An 8249-nucleotide genomic window follows, 5' to 3' on the forward strand; every position below is an offset into this window, starting at 1 on the left:
ACAAGAGACCACGAACCGTAGTTCCTCTCCATAGTAACCCTTCCCTTGAGACCCAAAGAAGTTATCCCAAGGCAATGATCACGCTTGACAACCACGGGTCATGTAGCCCTTCACGGATTGTGATGGGTTCCATCATGGTCGACCTTTCAGACCTTTTTGCAGATCCTATACCATGCCTCAAGTTCATAGATCGTAGTAACCTCCAGAAACTGTGAAGGCTTCCGTAGAGGAACTATTGAAACTTTCCCTGCAAACCCCAAGATTTCTCCTATAATTTAGTTATCACGGAACAACACCACGGGCCATGGTTATGATCATGGAAAGTGATGGTTCCTCCGTACAGCCTTAGTCCAGTAAATTTTAACAGAGGTATTTTGTTCTTTTTCTGTATTTTATCAGCAAATTAAGGTCATTTTGGAGAATAAGACTAAGCTATCTAAATGACCTTAAGCATTTCCCAAATCATTATTCTCACTCAATGTGACACCCCATATTTTTGTACCTTAGAAGGTTCTTAAGCTTCTAAATATTCTTAAGTATCTTGAAAGGTTCTTAAGGTTTTGGAAGGATTCTTAAGTTTCTTAAAGCTTCTCAAGCTTCTTAGAAGTTACCATGGGAGTCGGATAGCCCATAACACTATCAAACAACTCTAAGGAAGGGAGAATGTGATACCTCATGATAGGGAAGATTGAAAATAGAGTTGTAAGAATCTGAAAGAAGTTGGAGACCAAATAATGAGTCGTAGGACTCAACTTACTTACGTAAGCTACCCACTTGGAAATCTTACATACTTAAGATATTTGAGTATATATCAAGCTTACGTAGCAAGGATTACATTGGTTCATAAAGTAAGATGAGATTACGAACCCACGAGAAGAAAATAGAGTGTCACATAGAAGCATGAGAGAGTGACATGTGGCATCATGAGAGAATGCCACATGGCAGCAGCTATAGCAAGGGTGGTGTTCCCCACATGCCACGTGGCAGCCCAAGGTTGGAGGGGGTGGGTTGTTGACCCAATGAGGGATTAATATATGTCACCACTTAGGGTTGACATGTGTCACCTCCTAAAATGGCCTATATATATATATATTTTATGATCAACCTTATCAACAAGTCATTATCTTCCAATTTCAAGAGGCTTCTACAGAAAGAAAGAAGAGAAGAGAAATCTAGAACTAGAGAGAGAAGGTTCGGCCAAGGAGAAAAAAAGGTAAGTCTCCGATTTCGTTTCGTGAATTGATTGTCTATGGTGAAACATGATGTGATGAAGGTGTTATTAATTAAAATTTATGATTTAGAGCAGCCCAAAATATTATCAAACAGCAATAAAGTTTTAGTCGCACTAAAGGAACATCCGATGCAAGTTTTGGCGAGTTTTAGGCAAGGTAAGGTTTTTCCTTTAAAATTGGAGTTTACGATGATGTTATAAGTCATATTAAATGTCTTAAATAAGGTTGGAAGTGGAAAAATTGCATAAGAATGCTTGACGTTAGAAACAAACTAAATTGAAGTCGTCATAGCTAAATCGAAGTCACGTAGGGTGTTGTGATTGTGGGATGCGGTTGTAGCTAGTGTGGTTGTATGTTTCAGGTCTGTAAAGGGTTCTAAAAATGGTGTGTTTTCTTTTTGTTTCAACTACATGACCCCCCGTTTAGTATGATTAAATATTTTATGCAATAAAGGTTAAAAACTCTATTTTGGCATCGTAGTTTTGAGCTAGTTGTTTGGAGTTGTATTGTGTAATATTGAGGTGGTTTAACTGTATATATGATTCTGGTTTTTGTTTTTTGTATGGTTTTTGACAATGTGGCTGAGTTGAAATCTCGGGAATGTTGAAATTATAGGGGAGATGCTGCCCGATTATCGGTAACTTCGGAACTAGTAACAAACTAGTCGAGGGTATTGGATAAGGAAATGATTCCTATGGGTACTTGGTTGTAGATTTGTAAATTGGAAAGCAAAAGTTTATTAACCTCAGTATTACTCTCATGTTAATAGGTCAAGGAGGTAATGAGGCGAGATGGATTACAATTAATCCACAAAAGGTATGTGAAGCTTACCATTTCTTTTCTTTTGGCATGTTTTAGACCTAAGTTATTTATATACAAAACTTGGGAGTCATTCCATTCATAGAGCTCTGAGTATGATTCAAGACCTTCGTTCACTTCTGGATGTTAGAACCCCTGCAATAAGAGGATTCCTCACCTTTCAATTCTTCTGTAGGATAATAAGTAGTACATATAAGGCTTGCCTATTACTCTCTTTGAAAGGGGCTTACGGTAAGGGAAATGATGTCTAATATGAGTTTAGAGGTAATTCAATTATAGGTTTCAGATGTAATTCGTGACTCATAGTCACTTCTGAGTACTAAGGGTCCTAAAGTGGTTACATTACTACTCTCGAGCCATCTATATGTTGAATAGTAAGTAGAGATATAATCTCCTATTCTGAAAGGCTTTGAGAGGATAAATGTCTCTAATTGCATAAGTTATGTCTTTGATTGCATAAAATATGTGGCATTATCTTGGTGCACGCCTGTGGTTCCTGGGGCCCTAGTTGATGAAATCCCTAATAATATCTAAAGGTTACCTCGGAGAATTACTTTCCTGGTCTTCAAGTTATGGATTACTTGACTGTTTCATTGAGTCTTAGGAGATGACTTAGTTGCATATGGTTTCTCACTACTCTACTCGTGCATACGGTAACCCTTCTTTCCCTCAGTCCCCTGATGGGCTGGGTATGTTACCATGTGCAGCTTTATACTCCTTCACCGAATCTTGGGCTGGGTATGTATATATGTATGAAGTATATGATGATGAAATATCATACATGATGAAGTTGAAGCATATGATGACGCATATACATATACATATGATGATATGATAAAAATATGGATCGGGTCATACATTCCTCAATATTGTTTTAAATTACAGATCGGGCCAAACGTTCCTCGGTATAATTTACTATGTGATAATGGTACCAAGTCCCATAAAGGGGTTGGGTGTAGTACGTTATGTACACTACTCTTTAATCGAGTCCCTCACTAAAGGGCCATATACTTACGTAGGCATGTATATGAAAATATAGGAATACACTTGTGACCCCGAGCCCCATTGTAGACCAGATATACTATGATGACATATATGATAAGATTATGCCATATATGATGATATTATGTCGTATACGATGACCTGATGAACTAATATACATGATGAGAGGGGATGATGATATGGTGATATGGTAATATGATGAAATAGTTATGGTACCAAGTTCCTTAGAGAGCCGGGCACAGTGTATGATGATGTATATGACTACATGTCGTAAGATACAGGTATATTAATTTGTTAATTATTACACTTGTCCCCTGTATTTTTGTTTCAGTTATGGTCTTAGTTATGATGTTTACGTTCTACATACTCAGTACATATATCGTACTGAACTCACTTTGTTTGGGGGGGGCTACGTTTCATGCCCGTAGGTACATGTACTTACTTTGGAGATCCGCCAACTTAGGACTCTCACTCAGCTATGTCAGAAGTGCTCCTCTATTTCGGAGCCTAGATTTTGGTGTTGATCATATAATAGATATAGTTGTTTATTCAGGGGTATGGCGTAGGCCTTGTCCCGCCTTATGTTTCTTTTTCTTTTTACTCTTAGAGGTCTGTAGACATGTATGTAGGTTGTGTATATATATGTATGTACCATTGTGCCGATATGCTATGATAGCCTCGTCAACTTATATATTATCTTGCATGTTGACACACTATGACTCAAATAGGAAATAGGTTTACTTATAGTTAGCAAGGGTACACGCGAGTGTCCAAATCAGGCACCCATCACAGCCTATGGTGTTGGATCGTGATAGAAGTGGTATTAGAGTAGTCCTTCCTCGGAATGTTTACAAACCGTGTCTAGTAGAGTCTTGTTTATTGGTGTCTTATGCACCACATCCATAAACAGGAGGCTACAGGGCATTTAAGATGTCACCTTTCTTTCATATCTAAGATCGTGCGATAGATCTTAGCCATAGGACATGAGATTCCTTTTTCTAACGTTTGGTTTCAACGGAAGAACAACATTGACAGAAGAAAATGATAGTTCATATTGGAAGCTACCCAGTATACAGGTAAGTAATGGTGTGAAGGAGGTCTGCTGGATAAGGTAAGAAGATTGAAATATGATTGAAATGTAAAGTCGAAGATTGAAGGGAATAGTAAATAGGAAAGTATAACGTGTGCAATCGAGGTTGACATATGAGGTAAGTCCATTATTTTATACTATTGTTGATATTGGGCGCCCTGTGAGGCATTGTTGGTATTTCCTGAGTGCAGGTTTGGGATTGTAAGGAATATAGAGTAAACTCTACCGAAATATTTTTTAAATAAAAAGAGAATGAGATATAAGGTTTTAGTATATCTTGAGAGATTGTATCCTTGGTAACGATAAGATCCGACTAAACTAGGAGTACAACTAACTTTGGGAAATAAGTAAATTGCGGTATAGGTGGTAATTAGAAGGTCGATACTGATATGGTGAGAAGAATGGTGATGGATATGAACATCTTAAGACTGCCCGTAAGGTATTAAGGATAAGAAGACGAGGAAGGATAAGGTGGTTAAGTGCGCTTGCTCCACCAGGTGGAATTAGTCCAGAGTAAGGATCGTGAATAAAGGTTAAGAAATATTACCCTTCAGGATTGACCATGAGCAGAATATAGTGTGAATAGAATGAGGATCATCATGGAAGTACGTAGGGCCTAGTAACGAAGTAACTAAAGAATATGATTATGAGTAAGATTAGGAGTCAGTATCAAGTACACGATAAGGATGAAAGCGCATAAAGAAAAAAGGGGTATTGTGTATATGTACCTCCACTGTGGAAATTAGTAAGACCCCTCAAGTATGAGGGAGGTAGCTCTGTAAGACCATTGATGCGTTGCGAGTCCATTAAGAGGAACAAGTGTATTCAATGGGATGAAGATAGTGTTATAGCAAATCTAGAAACACGTGTCATCAGAGTATAATTACCCCCAAATGGAGAATCGGACACGATTATAAGCACTAGTGACGTAGTGATTGGGATGAAGGAAATGCGGCTTCGACTAAGCTACTACATTAGTTATATGACTCGAGTACCAGTAATTGGACTAGATTGTGTACTATTTATTGAGAATTCTAAGCATCCCATGGTTGTATTAAGTTTTTTTACAAGGGCAACCTAAAGTACACATGAGTTAATAGAAGGTGTAGACGTGAGTAAGAGCGTATGTAACCCGTGCTACGTAAGCTTGATATGTCTTTAAGTAACTCAAGTGAGTAAGACTTCTAAATTAGTAGCTTACATGGGTGAATCGAGTCCTACGACTCATTTCTTGGCCTTCAACTCTTCCCGGATTCTCCTGACTCTATTTCCAACCTTCTCTACTATGGGGTATCACATTCTCCCCTTCTTAGAGTCATTTGATAGTGTCTGGACAGTGGGGATATCCTGGCCACTTTCAAGATGACCTGAAACACATTTCAAAGTTCAAAAATGCGGGGTGTAACATCTTTCCCCCCTTTAGAACATTCGTCCTCGAATGTTAAACAAAATTTCCCTTAGAACTTTATACAGGGTATAAGGAGATTCTTTGCTATTTCCATAACACATACTCCTATATAAGTATTCAATATACGAGTTTCAGGAGTTGGAGTTACCTGTAGACATTGGGAATAGGTGGGAATACTTTTGTTTCATATTCTCTTCAACTTCCCCGGTCATCCTCTTTCTGGTTTTAGTTTTGCCACAATATCTTGACGGAAGGCACGTCTTTAGTCTACAATCTTCTAGGTTGCCGATCTAAGATGGCGATAGGTTGTTCCTCGTAGGATTCTATTTTTTGGACATCATCTATGGCACATACTCTGGGTGGCTCACCAGCACCTTCGCGAAACATCCTTTACTAATAGACTGGGCGTATAGTTTTCTAATCAGGTGGTAAGCTCAACTTACCGGAACCTTTTCCCACCTTATGAGCAACTTGACAAGATCCAATGTATTTTGGGTTAAGTTTCCTTTTCTGGGTGACCCTGTTATGAACATCCAATCATCAATTTGAACTCTGTATGGCGATGTCGATTAATTGAATACTACATATGCCAACTCTAGGCTGCTAGTTAACAGCTTGCTCAATCATCTTAGGTCCTTTTAGCTTAGTCTCTCTAACATCGCCCTATCAAATAATGGGCTTACAACTGTTTCTCTACCAGTCTTGTACGGGGCCATTGAGATACTGCAATAGTAATTATTATTGTAGGCAACTCGATGAGTGATGGATAATCATCCCAGCTACCTTCGAAGTTAATCTCCCGGCTTGCGACATATCTTCTAGCGTATAATAGTGCGCTCAGTCTGTTTAACAGCTCGGGGGGGAAATGTGATACTAAGACATGTCTGTGCTCCTAATCTCTTCTTGGACTGATCTCAAGACGTTAATCATAATTGAAGTCCCTCTATCTGAGATATTAGTTGGGGAAACCTCACGGAACCTTACTACCTCCTTGTCCTATAACTTCACCTAGTTCCACCTGCATAGGTGGTCTTGCTTAAAAGCAAATGGGTTGATTCGTTAGCCTTCTCGCAATAACCCGTATAGCACCCTACTCTTGAAGAGTATAGAATAGGTGCGTGATGACGTTGATAATTTAGGAATGCTTAGCCTCGTATAGTTTTTCTCGACTTTCTTTAGAACTTTAAGTGGCACTCTACTTTTTTGGGTTTTACTTTTCAATCCTTAGAGTTGGCTGCCTGGTGGTGTCAAAATTTCCTAGTCCACTGGCCTATATAGCCTCTTTGTGGTTTGCCTCTCATTACCTGGTACTATGTTGAAGAACTGTGGCATTCGAGTGTGTCGTCAGTTAGCAATTAGCTAATCCTTCTTGTCTTGCTTAAATCTCTTTTGCAATACCCTCAATATAACTTATAGTACTTCCAGGAACATAATCTCATGTTGTTCCTCTGCCGCTAGTTCAGATTCTTCCATCTCGCTCGATCACACCCGCACTATCTCAATAAATTCCACCAGAATTTAGAAGTTAAGCGTGCTTGGGTGAGAGTAATACTGGGATGGGTGACCTCCCTGGGAAATCTTTGTGTCGCGTTTCATTGTAATCCTTGCAATAATATGCGGGGTACTCAACTTAGCTCCAGATTTACCTCAGTATTGTCTCGCGAGTCTTTATGTTTTGCCTTTTCCTTTCCTCTATTATCTTGCAACCAGCTAGTCTTGTCCGTCTTATTCAAACCATTTCAAAATTTTCCTTATCCCCTCTTGTAATCCTTTTGACACATTTTCGTGTCATTCTTTACCTTTACAAGGATATGAGAAGGTTTTCAACTTAACCTAAGAGATATCTTAGCATTGCCCCACTCATCCCCCCTTGTCGCACTTCTTTCTTTTCCCCTATTCACTCTGTGTTCTTTTTATTTTCTACCATAGGAGGCTTTCTATTCCTTTTTCTTTGGTTATTTATCTATCGCAACATCATCTGCGACTAACTCTATAGCCCACATTTTGGCTTTTGGTCTAGCATGCTGTTATTATCCTTCGTAATGTCTCTTGAGTTATTCGATATCTTTTCATGGTTATACTCTTCTATTTTTATATGCAGCCGCCTTCTAGTGTTATGTTATTTAGGGTCTCGATACAAACTTCTTAACGCTGCCTTATGTAGCATTCTGGCTTCCAATCCAATTATTGGTGGCTTCCGGACCTTTCTAACTTGGTTCGGCAAGATATTTTATTGAAGTTTAGACATCCATCTCAAGTATATTTCCATATCAATTGCCTCCTCCTACTTTTCTATTTTCTCATTAACTTCCCCCTTTTAGAGCATACTCGTACTTTCATGTGCTTGTACCTTTCTCTATGTCTCTATGCCCAGTCTCAATTTTGTCCAATCTCTTTCTCCAATCTACTTGGTACTGCATCAGGTCCCCGTCTTCCTATATATTTTACAACCTGGTTATCCGCGTATGGAACCTTGGCTAAATTATGAAATGACAAGAACCTTTTCATACATAGTGTGATGCCTCATCTATTAATATGTACTTGAGTAATAGGACCCATGGGACTACTCGTCTTAGGCCACATTCAAAAATTAATTAGTACTTGTAGTCGTTCCAATTTCAATTAGGCAGTACTAGTATTCCGACGAAAACTATTCCAGGTTTTCTTGAAGTAGTGGCTTTGTCCCAACCTATATTTT

This window comes from Solanum dulcamara, chromosome 3, assembly GCF_947179165.1.
Source record: "Solanum dulcamara chromosome 3, daSolDulc1.2, whole genome shotgun sequence".
NCBI classification, from domain to species: domain Eukaryota; kingdom Viridiplantae; phylum Streptophyta; class Magnoliopsida; order Solanales; family Solanaceae; genus Solanum; species Solanum dulcamara.